Source organism: Polistes canadensis, unplaced genomic scaffold (genome assembly GCF_001313835.1).
Source record: "Polistes canadensis isolate GaletaPanama2010 unplaced genomic scaffold, ASM131383v1 scaffold_15, whole genome shotgun sequence".
Taxonomy (NCBI): domain Eukaryota; kingdom Metazoa; phylum Arthropoda; class Insecta; order Hymenoptera; family Vespidae; genus Polistes; species Polistes canadensis.
The window spans coordinates 1189682-1210779 of NW_014569562.1; the positions used below are offsets into that span (position 1 = coordinate 1189682).

Below are 21098 nucleotides of genomic sequence, written 5' to 3' on the forward strand. Positions count from 1 at the left end.
TATATTTATATTAACCTTGTAATAAAAATCGAATTTTGGTAAATTTCTAATTGCAAGACATGAGAAAGAGAATATTTGAAAAAATTAATAAATAGAAAAAAAAAAGAAACATCATCTCTTGTAAAAAATAATAAAACACACATTCACACAAATATATACTATTCCTTCATACTTATCTTCCATTCTCTTTGTTCTTCTCTACAAAGTAGGCGTATACGTGGAAAACTTTTGTATGTAATTGCTATAGCTTTGTCGAAATAATAGTTGCAATCAGCTTTGTACGAAGGTCTCTTTCTAAAGGGACATTGCTTTTCGCTACAGATAATCCCTTCCTGCAACTGCTTTCCCGCTTGCAAGAGATTCTCATGCACGCCTTTATACGTGTGATGATGCATTTCCCTTGTGTTTTGTGCGTAAGGCCTTGCAAGAGAGTTAGAGTGTTAGACAAAAAATAAATAAATAAATATATATATATATATATATATGTATATGTAAAGAGAGAGAGATAAAAAACAAATAGTATAATAAAGTTGTCTTTATCTAACGCTTTATTATAGTACCTTGGAAATAGAAATTATCTAGGAAGTCGTTAAAACAACTAGAGATTTCGGTTGAATTTTTTTTTCCTTTATCTTTTTTCGTTTCATTGTATTTTTATTATTCTTTTGTGTTTCTTTTTATTCCTTTTTTAGAACGTTTAAAGATAAAAGAGTACGTTTTTTTGAATAATCCTAAAAAGAAAGAGAGAGAGAGACGAAAGTTGTTTAACTTTCAAAGGAAATTACAATTGTTAAATAATCTCAATAAAAATAAATAACGTTTTTCTATATTTTATCAAATTTATTTTGGCAAACTAATGATTTAGAAAATTCTTTTATTCGTAGTCGAAAAAAGTTATCGAACGATAGATTTAGCAATGGTACTTGTAAGCAAAACAAAATTATTGTTTGTGCACCTTTTTTCCTGCATTATTTTGTAAACTTCGGTTATACTAGACGACACGAAATAAATTGACGTGAGACAAAGAAAGAACAAAAAAAAAATAAAGATAGAGAAAGAAAGAGGATAAAGGCTGTGATATTCTCGTTGCTTTATCCAAGAGTGGTAAAGTTACAGAAAACTGTACAACGATAGATCATATTGGGTGATGGTTTCACTTGGTAACTTGAGATCAAAGAAGGAAAAGAAATGAAAGAGGGAGAGAGAGAATACGTTTGATGTTGTAGCCAATTAAATCTTTTTGTTCTTTACTCTTATATTTTTTAAAGTCTTTTTTTTACACTTGGAACACGAGAGATACGTATTATCGGGAAGCTTGAATAAACGTTTTTATTATTATTAAACGTATTTGATAAAAAGAAAGAGAACAAAAATTACCTTACTTTTATCACCAAGGACAATTCTTTTAATATTTTAATCATATATTTATTGTTAATATATTTGATTATAATCTTTATATAGAAATTCTTTGCGAAAAGTTATCGAACGTTTTTCAAATGAATAATAATAATATTCAATGGAAAATTATTTGAACTATTTGAATGAAATTTAAACAAATTTTCTACTTCGAACATTTCAACGAAATTTAAATTTAAATAAGTTATATATATATTGAAATTTGAAATATTTTATTCAGTCGAAGTTTTATAATTTTAGAATTATTAACTTTTTCGAAAGACCACACAACGCAAAGTAACAGAAAATTCGAAATAGAAACGAGTATTTTGTTACAAATCCTATGTATAGAAACAAGGTATATTACAGATAGTATTGAAAGAAAAAATCATTTGCTTTCACACAAATGCAAACACACATACATACACAAACACAGAAGACACGTGTATGAAAAAAATAGAAAGATTTAGAAATTTATGTCTCATTTTATTCTTTCATCATCCTCAACACTCGTTTAAGATTTTTATTCATTTTGTTACATATTTCTATTTTCATTCATCCACAACATTTTTTTTCTTTTCGTTTTATTCATACGTTTAATTTATAAAGATATATAATAAAACGTAAAATATTAACGAACAATTATTATCAAATGAAAAATAAAACTCATCATAGGATTTGGATGTATTTATAAAAGAAAATGCATTCATTTCGAATATTTTTTAAGTCACCTATTTGAATTCATGTATATATGTGTGTGTGTATATGTATATTATAGAAAATGATCGCCAAAGGAAATCGACTTTAAGGACATGAGTCAAACGTATTCCGATTTATGCTGATCGAGAATAATATCCTCACAAAGTCCCCTTTTTCCCATCAATAAAATCTTATTCTTTCTCTCTTTCTCTCTCTCTATCTCTCGTATTCTCTTTCTCTCTTCGTACTCCTACTTTATAAATCCGACCGTAACGCTGAAAGATCCCGTAAAAGATAAGATAGATTCTCATATCGTCGAATCCGCGGGAGAGCTTTAAAAAAATCTTCTAGCCCTTCTTTACGACAAAAAATCAAAAAAGATAGAGAGAACACGAGAGACAGTGTGTGTGTGCGTGTGAGAGAGAGAGAGAGAGAGAGAAAGAAAAATGATCGATTTATTCGTCGAAAAAGCATCTCTATTATATCACCATACGTAAAAAAAAACAAAAAAAGATAAACTACTGCTCATTCGAAAATAATAATCGAAACAGAAATGAAAAATAAAAAGAAAAACGTGGTAAAGTAAAGGATAATGATCGAGATACGTTAATCGTGAAAATTTGACACTTACATTATTTTACATTTGTTTTACACAGTGTTTTTACATTTACATTATCGTTGTAATGTTCTATTAAATTTACAACTCATATTTAAATGTACCCACGTTAGCAAAAATTACGTATAATTCTTAGCGAGATTGACTTATTTTATTTCTCTATTGATACAAAATTAAACAAGAATAAAAATGTTCGTCGAGACAAAGAGAATCCCATTTATTCATATGTAAAAAAGAAACAAAAAAAGAAATAAACTAGTGCCAATTTAAAAATAAAAATCGAATTGAAAGAAAAAATAGACAAAAGTGTAAAAAAATATAATAAAGAAAAAGTGAAACAACATCCTTTTTTACTATCATAATATAATACGTAAGGAACACAATAAATTACTTATAATAAAAAGAATGGATTAATAAAAAAAAAAAGAAAAGAAAGAGAGGAAAGAAAGAAAAAAAAACGGGGTGGAGAAGATAAAAATTTCGGTTGTAGCCCAGATTGATCATTAGGGATTCAATTGAAAAGTTCTATTATCGAGTCAGTGAGAATAGTCTCCAGAGAGAATATTTCCTCAGCCCTGATCCCCCGCCCCTACTCCCACACCACCCTCTTTCTCTTACAAAGATTTCACCTTTCTTGAAATCATCGTTGCGTGTAATTGCCGACAAAAGGAGAACGAATACGACAAAAGGAAAAAAGAACGAACGAATGAATGAATGAACGTAAGAATGAAAGAAAGAAAGAAAGAAAGCAAGCAAGTAAAAGAGCAAAAGAGAAAGAGACAAGGATAGATATATAGAGAAATGAGAAGAAAGCGTGCAAAATGGCACTGAAAATCGCTAATTCGATTGATCGCTTGAAAAACTCTTAGGAAACTGAAGTAGATAAGAATATATATATATATATATGTACGTGTCAAGCATACATACATATATATGCATATGTACTTCTAATAGGAGAGTAAGAGAGAGAGAGAGAGAGAGATAGAAGGAACTTTTGGAGAACGGGATTAATTTTACGCATCGTCCTTTCGAAAACGTTTAAGGTGCCACGCCTTTTCCTCGTTCGACCGACGAACCGAGAATGAAACGTTCACGCATTCTCTCACCCTAAACCCCGAACCCCACCCCATCCCATCCCACATCCCCACCCTTTCCCACTTCAGCCCCTTAACCAACCACCCAACTCTCATTCCACACAACCCTCCTTTACTTTACTCTACTCTACTCTACTTTACTCTACTCTACTCTACTACTCTTTGCTACTCAAAACCCCTCCCCCCTGCTCCCCTTTCTCAAACCACCCACCCACCACTTGTCACGCCTTTTTACAATTAACGTTACGTTTCCACGTTAATCGACCTACATTTTGTACCACGAATCATTTCCTTCTTATTCATATCACGCACAAGTGAGCGTGTTTGTTTAATAATTTGGTTTTTTTTTTTTTGTTCTTCCGGTCGTCAATTTTATTCATGTTTTCGTGCGTTAATAATTATTTTTCTAATGAATGATTCGTTTCTTTTTCTTTTTTTCTTTTTTTTTGCTTCTCTCGTATTAGGTATAATTAATTTAATAAAGAATATCTGAGAATATACGAACATTTAATTTATAATAATTGACTGTAATTTTAAAATATCTTTAGAAATTTGTGTAAGAACAATTTTCATTTATTTTCTATTCGTTTCTATAAACTGAGAACTTTCTTGTATTCTTTTTGTTTTTTTTGTTGTTCTTTTTAATTATATTTTTCCTACTTTATTTGTATCATAGAATATTAATTGTCTTAAATAAATATATAAATAAATATATAAAATATATTAATTTATAACAAATAAAGTAAGGACACAAAATCGAGTAAATAAATTATCGCGTAGATAAATTGAAATCAGTTTTGAAATCAGTTTTGAAATCACTATTACAAGTTATTTAACAGACCTTACAAAACTAATTCGTCGAATGATTGTGGAAATAAATGGAAAGAGAAAAAGAGAGAGAGAGAGAGAAAAAAAGGATAGATTATGGAGAGGATGATGGTGAATAAAAGAAAAGAAAAAGGAGAAAAAAATAAGGGTGGAATAATAGCTTTGTCGAGAGAAGACTCGACAGTTTCTTTCTTACCTTTTTTTTTTTCCTTTTCCTTCTCTTCGGTTTGCCCTTTTTTTCTTTTTTTTTTTTTTTCGTCACAAGAAGAAAAAGAAGAAAAAAAGAAAATAAGAAAAGCTTAACCGAGAGTTTAATTCGATTCTCTTGCGCATTCGCATAGTGGATAGGTGGGCAGGGGCAGGGGGGAGGGGGGTGGGGTAAGGTTCTCAACCATTTTCTTTTAACACCCTTTCAACACTTTCACTAAAAAAGAATCCCTTTCCATTCCCGGACGCATATAAAGCGAGATGCAAGGTTGCGGTGATGGTGATGGCAATGGTGATGATGATGGTGGTGGTTGTGGTGGTGATGATGGTATTAGAGCACGTGAGAAACCTTGAGTAATTCACAATGTATAAGTTCAATGGCAAATGTTGGCAACTCTGAGGGTGGTCCAGCACTGTTTCCCAAGTGGGTTTTCTTGTTCCACGCATTTTCTCTCTCTCTCTCTCTCTCTCTCTCTTTCTTTCTTTCTTTTTCTTTCTCTCGATATTTCATAGCCGTTGACTCGAAAGATGTATGAGAAAAAAAAAAAAGAAGGAAACAGAACTGATTTTTTCATACGTATGTAAGTGTACATACACCCTCACTTGAGGGTTCAAATGAGATACTTCTTTGAAAAAAAAACAAAATAAAAAAAAGTAAAGTAAGAGAGAACAAAAGAATGAAATAATATGAAATGACAGAATATTAAATAACGAAAATAAAAAAAGGCAAAATTTTGATACATAAACATGTATGGATGTGTGTGTGTGTGTGCTTAATTGACTTGAGTTTCTTAACATGGATAATTAACGTGAGATGCGAGAATACAATTTATAAGCGTTTACAGTATATACTTTAATCAATTATTTATCAAATTAATTGCTATTTTATTTCGATTAACAAATTGTTCGAGTATTAATACGTTTGTAAATCAACGAGATCATGGTTACTGTGATTTCATTAAATTAACGATTTAATTCCTGATTATGTCGAAAAATAAAAGTAAACAAAAACGCGACTAACTTTTATTCAATTAGTTCAAAAGATTTATAAGAGAAGAGGGAAAGGAAAATCAATTAAATTTTTTTACGAATGAAAAGACTGATGTTGCTTTAAGGGATAATCTTTGTTGAGCGTTCAAATGAAATCTTTATTTCAATAGAAACAACAAAACGAGGGAAAAAGAGAGAGGGAAATAAAATAAAATAAAATGAAAAATATAAATTGAACATAAAATTGTGATCTGTATTTCGTTCGTTTATTAACGTTCACTCTTTATACGAATTGAAACAAATTTTCTTTTCTCGTTAGGCTAAAACGATATAATATATTACATAAAGATATAATACAATGAAAGGAAAAAATAAAATGAAATATATTATATATATTATAATTATATTATTTAATATATTATATATATGTTGACCAACAAGGTCATAATAAATTGTTCATCAAATTTATTAAATGTCTTTAATTTCCCTTTGAAACTCATATATATTAATATACTGTTGGGACAAGAATATTGATAATTAAAATAAAATGAAATAATTAGAAACACAAACAAAAGAAAAGAAAAATTATTGAAAAAATTGGTAAAAAAAAATATGGACGCGGATCGTTAGTATACACTCGTTAATTCCTTATACGAGAGTTTTAGAAATATAGTTATCACGTCAGGCTAAAACGGAAACGGATATCCCTCTTCGCGTAGTAACTGTGATGTTAATAATTGTAGTAGTAATGGTATATACATATACTCTGAGTAACTGTACTCCCGGAAGTAGAGGTAGCTTTATTCGTAATATTCTCTCTCACATTGCGGAGAAGAGAAATACAATACCTAAAATGGAGTACTTCCAGAAACACGAAAATCATCCTAACGCTCGCATAATGTGCTAATTATAACGTTGCTCGGTGAACACCAAAGAAGACGACGACTACGACTACGACATGGATCTTCTCTTCTTCTCTTTTGCTTTCGCATTTATGATAAACTCAGACGAGAGAGGTATGACTAATTAGGTCGCTAACAGATAAGACAGAGATAGAAACAATGCACAAGTAGCAGATTTAGTAAGAGGAAAAAAATACATCTGATCCCCAGGGCAACCTGACCTTTGAATATTTTAGTATTTTTCTCCTTTTTTCTTTTTTTTTCTCTCTCTTTACATTAGTTAAATGTATACAGTGCGTGTCTCGTGTAACACATTTCACGATTTTTTTCAAATACTCGCGATAACATGACCGAAAAAAAAAAATATTTCAAATAATAATTGATCTTAGTTCTCGCGCGATTGTGTTAATAATACTTGAAATAAAAATAACATTCGAACAAATTGTTTTTTTTTAATCAATTGCCAAGGCCACTTTTATTTTTTAACATGGCACTTTGTATTTTTTTGACTTTTAACTCTTATAATAATAATATACTTATTTTTATTATACTTATATTTTTAATATACTTAAAATATATATTAAAATTTTGGAGATACATTTTTATTACTTAAACCTTCAGGTACGGATTTGTTTGAAAAAATATTTGCATGTGAAACAAATATAATTTTTGTTTGCTTCGAGTAGTATGTAAAAGCAATACATTTTACGTAAGAATTTATTTATTTCTAAAATATTGGTAACTACATATGTAGTTATTAAGATGTCTTCAAGTAATCGCTGCCAAACGGCATGGTGAATGAAAAACAAGTGAATGACGACTCTCAGACTTCAAATGTATCCAAGAGTTTAATTTTTGGTTTGACGTCTTAAACACGTCATCCGTTCCTAGGAGAAAAAAGTGAATGACGTGTCTCAGACGTCAAATGTACCCAAAGGGTTAATGATAAAAATAAAATAAAAAAAAAAAGAAACATTAAAGAGAGTGAGAGAGAGAGAGATAGAAAGAGAATAGAGATCTCGTTCGTTTTCATCGGGGGTTCTCTTGTCTACCGTCAATCAACGAGCATTATCTCCGGCTTTCGCACGACGAGACACGAATATCGCCAGGTTTAGAATAAATCACGCGGATTTTGATGCTTTTCGAACGGCTAGGATGCACCGTAGTTACCACTACTGCCGCCATCATACCGAGGCCAATAACAAACATGTATATATGTGTGTGTATCTTTCTATACGTATATGTGTACGTGTAGTACTATACCCGGAAACACGCGGCTTTCCGTTTTTGGAATTTCGCCAACGATCACTCGTGATTTATAAGCTTCTCTTTCGCACCAACGAGAATGAACTTTTCCTATTTTTTGTATATATATACTTATTTACACATCACCACCATCACTACCACGACCCACCATTACCATCATCTCCACCACCAACCACACCGTCACCACCATAACCATCATCACCCTGGCATATCTTTTTTATTTTATTTTTCGTTTATTTATTAAATATTTTTATAATTAACCCTTTGACGGCTATGAACGCATATATGCGTTTGGTAAAAGTTACCAGTATTATCTATCGATGCATATACGTGTTCGATGTAAAATAATGTAACGTTGGTTTGCTCTATTGATTATTGTTTCGAGTCTTGTGTAACGTGAAAATTATTTATTATGAGAAATAAAAGGAACTTTAATTATTCAATATATAATTTATTATTAGATCTGATATATTAATGATATCAATCAAAGGAAATAATCGCATTAAATAATAAACTATTCCGTTCCGATCAAGATGAAATTGTATCTTGTTCCAATAAAAAAAAAAGATAAAGAAATAGATTAGAAAAAATTAAAAATTCATAATACAATTGTGCATCCTTATCCTAAAAATCAAACTAAATTATAATAATAATTATATTCGATATCTTTATTTTATTATCAAAAAAATCTTAATTCCTATATAATATAGCCCTCAAATAAAATACATATATATATTATCATAAAAATATTCAAATTTTTTAATCTGCATTACTCGAAGATTAATATATGCAATATATTCGTTGTATCGTAAAAGTATGATAAGAAAAAGAAAAAAAAAATTCTATACTTTGTTTCCCCACCCTATCTATATTCGATTACTATAATATACTTATTATTATTATATTCCAAGGTAAAACGATCGACATTCGACGTGACGTTATTTCATTACGCCTTTATTACGCGCCGACCCGAATACGCCTGAGCGAGATTAAGCATCGTGCCTTTATCTTCCCGACCTGCATAACATTTATTTACCTCGGCCGTCATTTTTCATTTGCCAAGAGCGTAAGCTTCTCTCTCTCTCTCTCTCTCTCTCTCTCTCTTTCTATCTTTCTCTCTTCATCTTTCTCAGGCCAACCGATGATTTATCGTAGCATCGACGAAAAACTTGCTAATGCGTGCTTGGATGGACAGCTAGGATGAAAGTGCAGTCATGTAGTTTGCTTTTACGCTTTTCTTTTTCTTCCATTCTTTTATGCAAAAGACAAGAAGTATTCTTCCTTCATGTAAAACTAAGGTAAGTAAGAGAAGCATTCCGAGGACGCGATGTCATCGATAACAAACTTTTTCTTTTTTTTTGCTCTTTTTTTTTAATTATCTTTCTTTCATTAAACTCCGATGAAAAACTAACGTATCTTTAAGCATTTCACACGCGTGCTATATTATTTATTATGAGATTGTTTATTATGTTAGTTATATATTTGTCCATTTTTATCTAGAATTAATGTTAATTTTCTTTCTACGTAAAAATTTTTCACGCACTTATCCGACAGTTTTAAAATGTAGTCGCGATTCCAAAACTTTATTATTATATATATATTTTGGAAAATATATTCATTTCTAAGATGATTCTAAACAATAAGAAAATATGTGCGATATATACAATATTTTCTAAAAATTTTCATTTTTAAACTGTCTTGAACAAAAAATATTAAATAATTTAGTCATATTTTAGAGATCCCAATTTCAAAAATTTTTCTAATCTGTTTTTAAGAAAATATGTTTAACATCTTTGTTATATTATAAAAATCCAAATTTCAAAAGTAACCTTTGAAAAGGAGTGTACTTGATATTTTCATATTCTTTAGTTAAATGTATCAAAAAAATAAAATATGTAATAATAAATTACCTCACGTTTATTTGACTACTCCCCAATTTCTTCTCACGATAATCATCGCATACCATGATGAGATATCCCAGAAGACATCTGAAAAATAAATATTATATTCGATTAGAAAACTGTATTCCATATTAAAAAACAATCTACCTATATTTATATCAAAATAAACTCGTCTAACGAACGAATTATTTGTAACTTATTATCAATTATAAAACTTACAGATTATACGACAAATATAATATTTTACAAATTATTATAATTATATTATAAATTTTAGATCGTTGTCTGATATTATTCTCCTGAAAACAAAATCCAATTATATTATTTAATATTATTAACAAATAGAAAAAGAAAGAAAGAGAGAGAGAGGGTCATTTAAAACAATGATAAATGTAATTAACAATTACGATAAATATTATCTAACAATTCATCCAATTAATATATAAAAAGATAGAAATGAGAAATTATTTTTTAATAAGAAAGTTAGAATTTTGTATTTACCGTGAAAGGAACTCGATAACACAATCGTTTTCTTGACACGACCTTTCCGGTACAGACCCAACGTCTAACTAAAGCGTGCTTAGCATGTAAACGTTCTTATAAACAACCTTTATTTGTCCCTCTACTATTGTATTCATACACATACACACTCTCTATATTTCCCTTTTTCTCTCTCTAACTCCCTCTGTCCTATCTACACAGATCCCAAAAATGCTCAATAATAAATGAACGAACTAACAAATGCGCAAACTCAACTTTAAAATATCTAAAATGTATATCATTGATTAATTTTAATAAGAAACAAATAATAATCATTAAATACAAAAACACTCGCTTACAAAATCATAATTATATTTGTTAAATAAATTTGAAAAAAAATATTAATAAATAAATATATATATGTGAGATATTTTTAAGAAATGTACATGCGGACGCGAAAATTAAATTGAAAAATTAAACGAAGTTTATTACATCAATTATGTATAAATTTAAATTGAAGATATTCAAAATTTATCTATATGATAAAATATAAAAATAATTAATACGCAAATAAAATAAATTTGTTAAGTATATTGTAATATAACTAATTGAGAAATAGTAGAAAGATTTAATTTTAATCTTTTATACAAAAACATTCTTACGACCGAAATTTATCAAAAGTTCAAATGATTTAAAGTAGAATATGTAGTTGGGATTTAAAAAAAAGGCATTACATACGCTTTCCTCTCTTCTCTTCTTTACTCTTCTCCTCTCAATGCAATTTTTGGTAAACATCGTTTCTAGGAATTAAACGTCTAGAACGATCTCGAAAGTAGAGATTTATCTTTAGTGAGTTATCTTCAAAGAAATCAAGAAAGATGACAAGGAAAGAAGGAAAATATACGATTATATATTTCAGAGTGAAATACAGTTTCTTTTAAATGTAAACAAAAAAAAGCACTTAAATATATGACAAATTATTAAATATACATATACGTAAAAGGTAGCCGAAAAATTTCTCATATAAGATTCCAATAAAAATTAATTATTCTTTCGAGAAATATATTTCAAACTAATTTCATTCTATTTAATCATTTTCTTTTTATCTTAAAAAAAAAAGAAAAAAATTGTTCTTAACCTGACAAATATAATTAGTTAGAAAAAAATCTATAAAAAGAAGTATCATATGAATTAAAATTTAAAAATTACTTAGAAAAACTTCCGACCTATCCTTGTACAAAATATCTACAACCTATAATTACAATAATGTTATTGCATTATATATAAATAAACAAAAACATATTTAACCTACAAAGTGTCTTGAAAAAAAGTATCAAATCGATGACATTTTAAAATTACTTATAGAAAATTTGTGAGTCCCCCTTTTGCACAATATTTACACCTTGCATCTTCTATTACTATTTAATATAAATTTTACGTTATAAATATCTATTACTTTAATCTACTTTATCCTCATTATAAAAACACATAAATTTTTCATGTTCGTTCTATCGAGTTAAACAAAAAAAAATGTATTAGTTATACAATTGTCTCTCTCAACTTTATCTTTTTATTCACGCAAAGATACTTTTGGGTATAACACCGATAGTATCACTTCGAGAGGATCAAGGATTGGAGGGAAAGAAAGATAGAGATAAAGAGAGAATAAGAATAAAAATAAAAAAAAAAAAATACTGAAATAGAAACGATTTTCCGTTGCAAAAAGAAATTCCTTCCTTCTTTGCTAGAGAATCCAAGAAAGGCTTTTGTAATGAATCGGGCAGAAAATGTGGCAGGTTTTTGGAAAAAAAAAGAAGAAAAGAAAGAGTGAGAGAGAGAATAGAAGAGATTGTTCTAGTATACGATTAAAATACAGAAGAAACTTAGAACATCGCGTTGGCAAACTCGAATATATTCTTATTCAAAGGATTCCACTTTATACAACGTTAAATCGTTTATGGTTATATCGTTTTGAAACATTTACGATTCTATCTTTTTTCTTTTTCCCATATAAATCAAAGAGAAATATTTTCTACTGTGTTTATGAAAACTATAAAATTGTTCTTTGATTTGTTTAACATTAAAATTATTAATAGTTTGAGAATAAAGGTTTGAGAAAAAATTCGGAAGTTAAAAAAAAACGCGTATTATATAATTATTTAGAAATTAATTTAAATAATAAATTATTTGAAGTATTTATTTGTAAAAATGTGAATAAATTTTATTATTTAAATATATAATAGTTATTTGTAATTGAAATATATTTGTCATTTTAATGGAAGCACACGAATTTATCTTACCCGTTAAATTCTACTATAAAAGTGAGGATAAATAAAAAGAGATAAAGATAAATAAAGATAGATGATAAATAGAAAGAATAGGATAAAGTTCTCGCGGAAGAGACAAATCTATCAATAAATTACAAAAGCATTAATAAATTTAAACTCGTATATCTATATAAGAACGAACAATTATTATCTTGTTGATCCTTTTATATTGAGATTGATACGATACATCGATTATTACGATTCTCGATATTTCAAAAAGAAAATTGTACTTAAAATTTTCTAATACCTATAATACATAATATGTCTGGTTAATTATGATAACGATCTAAAAGTCAAAAATATAATTATACAAATTTATTTTTCAAATATTCTCATAATTTTAATAGAAAATAAATCATAAAATGTCATAATTAACAACAAATATGTAAGCATATATACAAATGAATGTATATAATAATAATCATATGAAATCTTTTTCGTTAATGGCCTAAATTAAAACCTAACTTTGATCAATGATAATTTTTTATTGATTTCCGATTACCAATCGATCCCGTTGGTTGTTCGTGTTCTTTATCATGTAACATGAATTCATCTAAAAGATAAAACGTTTCTCATATGTACATATATGTACTGTTTTTCATTCTTTCCTATTTTGACATAGGTCACGTAAGTGAGAAATCGATCACGAAAAATCGAGATACATTGAAAGCATCTTTCATATACCACATATATATATATATATATATATATATATATATATATATATATATATAGATAGATAGATATATATATATAATAGATAGATATAGATAGATAGATAGATATCGTTTTCATTTTTCGATATAGATATAAGAAAAAGAAATAGAAGTTCCCGTCATTGTCAGTTCTTTTCATTTTTCGACTATCAGCTTTCATCGTTGTCGGAAAAATAAGAAAATACTTTACTTCAGTGAGAACACCATTACATCTTTATCGTTGTCGATACAATGATCGCTTGCTTTTATTGAAATAGATAACAACCAACAAACCCTATGACATTTACAGTAATTGAAAAGCTGAAGTTACTTCGTTTTATAATCCGATTAATTTATATTATTTAAACGTTAAAACGATATTTGTTAACACATTAATTTGCCGGTAATGAATTATGCGAATAAAAATATTCAAATAAAATTCACTATTGTTGACTTAACGTCACTATTATCTATACACATTTTTTTTCGCATTAAACCAAACCACGAGTGACATTAAATCGGATAGTACATCATATTATTTCCAAAAAATTGTTCTTCTCTTATTTCAGCCATCAACTACAATGCCAATTATTTTTTCAATAGGTGCAAACACGTTCTATATATATATGAACACACACACATACACACACACAAATTATGAATTCAATATCAGTGTCCTACTTTCTGTTAGAACATTTCTAAATAGACGCAATTCAGACACGAAAATATTTCGATCGGAGTGTCGCAATTTTAAGAACCTGAAAATATCCGTTCTATATCTCCGAATTCACGAAGCTACCCTTAAAAAAGAGAGAGAGAGAGAGAGAGAGAGAAAAATAGAGAGAAACAAAAAAAAAATGGAAAAAGTGTTCGCCTTTTGAAAGGCAGAACACACCAGTTTTCTATTGTCCCGAATCTTTAGATTAAAGGCAACGAAACAAAAGGCAAGGCAACGCGAACCTTTCGAAATATCCTGTCCCTCCCTCGTCTTTTCTTTTTCTTTTTTTTTTCTTTCTCCCCAAGTAGAAACCGATCGTCATGGTCCAACGATCAGGAACTCTAACGCGAGACAGTTTGAATTTTTTATTAAACTTTTTCCGGGAATAACTCATTTCCAATTCGCAAATCGTTTCAAGGGGTAATATTATTATCTACTTATATTTCTAAAACAATTCTCCATTAAAAATAAAGTTGCGATCGATGAAAATAATATTTTATAATCGTTTTATAGTAACATTTAAAAAAAAAAACGAAATAAAGTATTAAATATGAAGAATAAAACAAAAAACAAAAAAATAATTTATTTTAATATTATTCTTAAAATCTCGAATATGGATAAAAAGAAATAATATATTAATTTAATATTATTAATATTTGTTCATCATCATTATTTGATTTCCTAGGAAATGTTGGTAAATGGCTAGGAACTTTTGGGAGAAGGTATTATAGAATGCATTGTCCTTCGAAGGATATCGGTTCATAATAATACCACTCCTCCAATCATTTCTACATTACACTACACTGCACAACCCTTATCATATAGGCATACACACACAACACACGCAGAGACACATGTAACGTGTCTATTCATCCTTCTCAAGAGAATACATGCAGAGTGAATGTGCTCATTATACGTGCAATATAATTGCATAGTCACATACATACGAACTTCAACAATCATAGTCGTATATTCGAGGAAGATAGTGGCGTGTTAGTAGCAATGTTACCAACATTGTCATAATATAATACCCCGCAATTTAATTATATTAACACATACAAACTACGACACATATGCAAAACTCAAATACGAACTTGTATACGAACTTGCGTACGATCTTATATGCTCGTAAACACACAAGGAAGATACTTGAATTAGTAGTAGTGTTACTAATCTTCCATTATATCTGCAAAATATTTAATTACATACATACATACATACATACATACATACATACATACAAACGCATATGTATACGTTTTCATTTACACTAAACTTTATACACATACAAGAATAACATTTGTATGAATTATAATTAAATGTATATACATATATGCATAAATAAATACATATATTCTTACATACTTTTAGAAACATAAAAAGAAGACACTTGTGAACGATAAAATATAATAAAATAAATGAATATTATAAACACATTAGTTTGTTTTTTTTTGTTTAATAAATAATATCAACACATATTAACATTTAGTTATACGTTAACAAATACAAAGGAAAAAAACTCATGTATTAAGATTAAATTGAGTTAATAGTGACAGACTGCGTATGGTATCGGCTTTGATCCATAGGAACATTACCGCAATGCGTGTTTCATAGGGTAGTGGTAGTACTACGCGACTCGCGTGTTTGCAGACCTATGTTCGAGGGCTTTGACGTGTCCCTCTAGGGATAGTACGAGGGATACCACGGTGTATCGAATCTGGAGATGACCAAACCACTATCTCTCCTTCCTTCCTTCCTTCTCACGCACTCACTCACTCACTCTCTCTCTCTCTCACACACACATACACATTCTCTATTTCACCATATCTCTGTCTTGCTCATTCGCTCGATTACACGTTGAAATACATCGAGGAGAGAGAATCGAGAGTTTACCACGAGATGTAACGTTCGTGTCGATAGCTTGTTATTATGAATGTAACAGCAACACCACCAGAATAGTCCACTCCTGCTTCCGATGACGTGATCTACGGATCATCACGTTCCTATATCAAATGATAATGCTAATGAATCCCCTAACGAAGCTTATATATACATACATATATACATATATGCATATATTATTATATATATTAATATATATAGATATATTACATGTCCGAGATGCTATTTTGTTTACAATAGAAAATGATCATAATCTATAATTAAGAATCATTTTCGTCATACATATTTTCCAAACAATTATTATATATATTACGTGTCCGAGATGCTACTTTGTTTACAATAGAAAATGATCATAATCTATAATTAAGAATCATTTCTGTTATAAATATTTTCCACACAAACAATCATTTTAATAATCCTTTAATTAAACAGATACAAAAAAATGTCACCATTTTTATTTGTTTTTTATAATATGAAACTATTGACAAACATGTTATTGTCATTGTTTAATTGTAAGGGAAAAAAAGAACGGAAAATAATCAATGATAGAGAATCACTATTATCGATTATATTTTTTCGAAAAATATTTATAACAATGATCCAACGATTAAATGTAATCACGGTCAATATTCTTTTGTATCTTTGGTTAAAATGATTGTCACGCACAAATCATTGTCATTGTCTTCGAGGAATGATAGAGAAATATAAAAGACAGTCCAAAGAGGATATGGAAAAAATATCTTTATCCCTACCCCTTTCTCTCTCTCTCTCTCTCTCTCTCTCTTTCTTTCTTTCTTACTCTTTCTCTTTTCTCTCTTATGGAGAAGATTTCACGGATAAGGATCTTATTTGTCGGTCATAAATTTTCGTCGGCTAACTCCGCGTAATTTCGAAGCTTTCCCGAGCGCGATATGTTCCCATATACTCGAGGAAAAGATGTTTCCTTCTTTCCCACCACCACCATCACCCCCAACCATCATCACTTTCCTTCCCACCTCCTCATTTTATTTTTCTTCTTTTCGTTCGTGAGAAAAAGCTAGAAAATTTGTTCTAATACCGCGCTAAAGCTCTTTGGTCCTACGTTTCACGAAAATGGAGATTTTTAAAATCTCTTTCTTTCTCTCTCTCTTACCCTCTCTCTCTTACTTACTATTCGTCATTTTTCATGAACAATAAGGAAAAAATGAATGAATGAATCAGCGAGAGGAACGGCAGGAACAAGACGACTAAAAATAAAAAGAGACTAAACTAAAGAAAATGTTTCCGCTATGTCGACCAACGTTGGTTGTTGATGCTGTAACGACGAAGAAACGACAAAAACAAAAACAAAAACAAAAAATAAACAAAAATGAGAAAAATAAAGATTAAAAAAGAAAGCATCGCGCGCGCGCGCAAGTATCTCGCGAACGTCTTCTTTGCATTCTTGTCGCATTTTACTCTAATTAAAACGTCACGAGATCTCTCACCGTTATCAATTCTGGTTGACCCGAGAAATTTTTATGCGATGGCTCCCTCCACCCTCTCACCCCACCCCACCCCAAACCCCCTTCGTCCCAACTCTCCTTTCCCACTCGTTCTCCCTTCTCCCTTTTCTCCTCTTAATCCTCCTTCTGTTCTTTTACCTTGTATCCTTTTTTTCTTATATTCAAAGAAACCATTCCTACTCGACACTGAGTCTCTCCCATCCATCCCCCTCCTCCCCCTCCTCCCGCTCTCTTTCTCTTTCTCTTCCTCTTTCATTCTATGTTTGCCGAGTATTCTTTTTCTTCAACCCTTATCGTCAACGATGCTTCCAACGTTGTCGTATCAAAAAAAAAAAGAAAAAAAAGAGAAAAAAAAGAAAGAAATGAAGATTGTAAGTGAGAAAGAATGAGAGAATGAGAGAGTATGAGAGATAGAAAGAGTGGGCAGGACAGGGGTGGGAAGGGGGGAAAGGAAGGGCTTTCTTCGAGATAGCACTTCGAATTTCCAAACGGATTTTATTCTCCACACACACACACACACACACACACACACATCCCACGAGCCGAATATATATTTCTTCCTTGCTTTCTCTCTCTCTCTCTCTCTCTCTCACTCTTTATTTTTCTTTGAGAATGATATCCATAGCTCTTCTTATTTGCGAATGTGTATTTACCGTATATAGCGTGCGGTAAAGTGCAAGGGATGACTCTCGAAGAAAAGTCAACGATAAAAAGACGAGTTTTGTTCCCTTTTTCTTTTTTTTTCTTCTTTTCTTTTTTTTTTTTTTTTCTTTTTTCATCTCTGCCTGCAAACAGTCCCAACGATTTTTGTTTTATGTATTCGTGGTAGGTAGGGAAGGAAAAAAATTATGATCTATGGATATGGGGGGAGGATTGTGTCACTTTTTTTATGGTACGAGATTACAGGAAAATGGAATAAATTTGTAGGAAGTAATATTTTGCTTCATTATATGAATGAACTCTCTCACTCTCTCTCTCTCTCTCTCTCTCTCTCTCTTTCTTTCTCTTTTTTATCGATCACAAATGCAAATAAAATTGGTATATCTATGTGTATATTAGGATAAGATTAAAGATACATATTAAAATATGTTAGTTTTACTAATAGACGATATTACGCGTGGATAAAGTAAATTTGCATAACGTGAATTATTTTCTTTTCTTAATTAACATTAATCTTTTCTTTCATTTTTTTTTATTTTTTTCTTGACGATCACAAACACACTATCGATATAATGATTAAATTTAAAACGTAACAATTATACGTGTATTATTAAACAGTATTTATTCAGTATTTTCTCTCGTCCAAAATTATAATTTTTCGATGATATACGTTCATAGGGAACTTGGACATGAAAAGAAGTAGAATTTAATTTAATTAAGTTGGACGTTTCGTCCCTTTATTGGGACTTCTCGAATAATAACGATCAAACTAACGAAGTTTAGATGTATTGTGTTTGGAATATTATAAAGAGAAATGTATGTCGAAATAAATAAAAAAGACGCTGAGCTTTAATGATTAAGTTGCTGAAGAAGTCCCAATAAAGGGACGAAACGTTCAACTTAATTAAATTAAGTTCTATTTCTTTTCATGTCCAAGTTCCCTATGAACCTATATCATCAAAAAATTAAACAGTATCTCATATCTATCAGTTGGAAAAGGAAAACAGTAACAATATATATTCGCGATTTCTACCGAACTATAGCAGATCAAAACGAGACAGAAAGAAAGAAAGAGAGAGAGAGAGAGAGAGAGAGAGAGAGAGAGAGAGAGAGAGAGAAGCCATTCATTACCCTTTCTTACGGCATTGCATCCTGATTTTCATTTCCATTAATTTCGTGTAATTGTTGGCGGATGAATGAAATAGGAAATGTATTGTTCCTCAAAGCGGACGAACAATGCATCGCTACCTTTCTCTTTCTACGTCAGAAACACGAATCCTTCCATAAGCATCTCTTTCTCCCAATTTGTCTCCCTCTCTCTCTCTCTCTCTCTCTCTCTCTCTCACTCTCTCTCTCGATCTTTCTTTCTCCGTTTGTAACTAACACGCGAGAAATCTACGCTGGCGATTAAACAAATTTCACAACTCGGTTACCGTACTTCATTTGAAACGATCATTGTTCCATTCTGACACTACAACCGCCTTAAAACATTTCACCGTTCAATTCTACAGCGAAATAATAATTCTATTTATTATTTAAAAGATCTTCCTGCATTTAATTGCTATTAACATAATAATAATAATAATAATAATGAAATTACTATAGGAAGAAAACAATAACAAACCGTATAACAAATAAAATCAAATTATATAATCTCGTGAGATTAAATTTATTTCTTACAATATTAAAATTATAGATCGATATTAATCTAATTTATTCTAAACTTTTCGAGATATTTATTGTTTTTTGTATATATAATACATAAACACATATACATGTACACATATTAACACGTTCATACGTATACATAAATATATATATATATATATATATATATATATATACGTTTTAATGGAAAACCGAGAGTGGAAATTTTCGAAAATTGTTCTCATAGGAGAACATTTCACATAGAGAAACGGAACGATGCAATTTTGTCGCTTGTTTTAATGCGAGCTACCGCACGACGAAGCAAATTACAGAGAAAGAGAAAGGAGATAGAGACCAAGAGAGAGAGAGAGAGAAAGAGTAGTGGATATAAACGGGAAACGTTAGCGATTAAGGTGCCTCTAATTAAACTTTTGGGGGATGGTTTAATGCAACGAGACTCATACGGAAAACTCTTCCTTCCTTCCTTCCTTCCTTCCTTCCTTCATTTTCTTCTTCTTATTTTACTCTCTTTTACACAACCCCTCCCCCCGCCCCCTTCCTTCCTTCCTTCCACCCTTCATTCACTCTTCTCAACCCTCTTCTTCTTGGGATGCTCCGATTTCTTACGCGAATTTTCTCTTTCAACTTACAAGCTAAATTTACGCTCGAAAGAAGAAAATGCTCGACCAACTTCTACTTCTTCTTCTTCTTTCTCTTTTAGTTTGGAAAACATCTCTCTATCTCTCTCCTTCTTCTCTCTTTATTTTTATTTCGCAATCACGACACGGCAAGATAAAATGAGGAAGAAGAAAACGAGCAACGACGTGCCGTTGTATCGTTCGGATTTAACCACCCGAGCAATCTGCGCTTCCAGATACCCGGAGATACAACCTCTCCGATGACACGTTTCTCTTCTTCCTCTTCCTCTTCTTCTTTTTCTTTTTCTTCTTATTTTTCCACTATTTTTCATTTCTTTTTCTTTTTCTTTTTCTTTTTCTTTTCTTTTCAACGTACTCTTGTGGTATTTCATAATATTCCGAAATCGTTTTGTTTAAACTCATTCAAATATCAATGGGAGATATAGTTTCTTTTATTATTTATTTATTTATTTGTTTATTTGTTCTCATATGGGAGATAATATATAAATAATTGTGATAGATTTATTAATTAATTAAAGAATTATTTATTCAAAGTTTTCTTGACTTTTCTTAGTAAATAATCTGAAATTTATTTTAAATTGTTAAGTAAAGGATGATACCAAAATTCCTTAGTTAAATTCATGTAAAT

General features: G+C 30.0%; 1 protein-coding gene across 2 annotated transcripts in view; it reads right to left on the reverse strand.

The window, feature by feature from the left end:
- Window positions 1-21098, reverse strand: part of LOC106793543 (putative uncharacterized protein DDB_G0274535) — a 244820-nt gene that overhangs the window by 163707 nt on the left and 60015 nt on the right. For both annotated transcript variants that reach the window (XM_014760557.1, XM_014760556.1), the window contains one exon: window positions 9908-9985. The gene's annotated coding sequence lies outside the window, so the exon portion shown is untranslated. The remainder of the gene's footprint in view (window positions 1-9907; window positions 9986-21098) is intronic.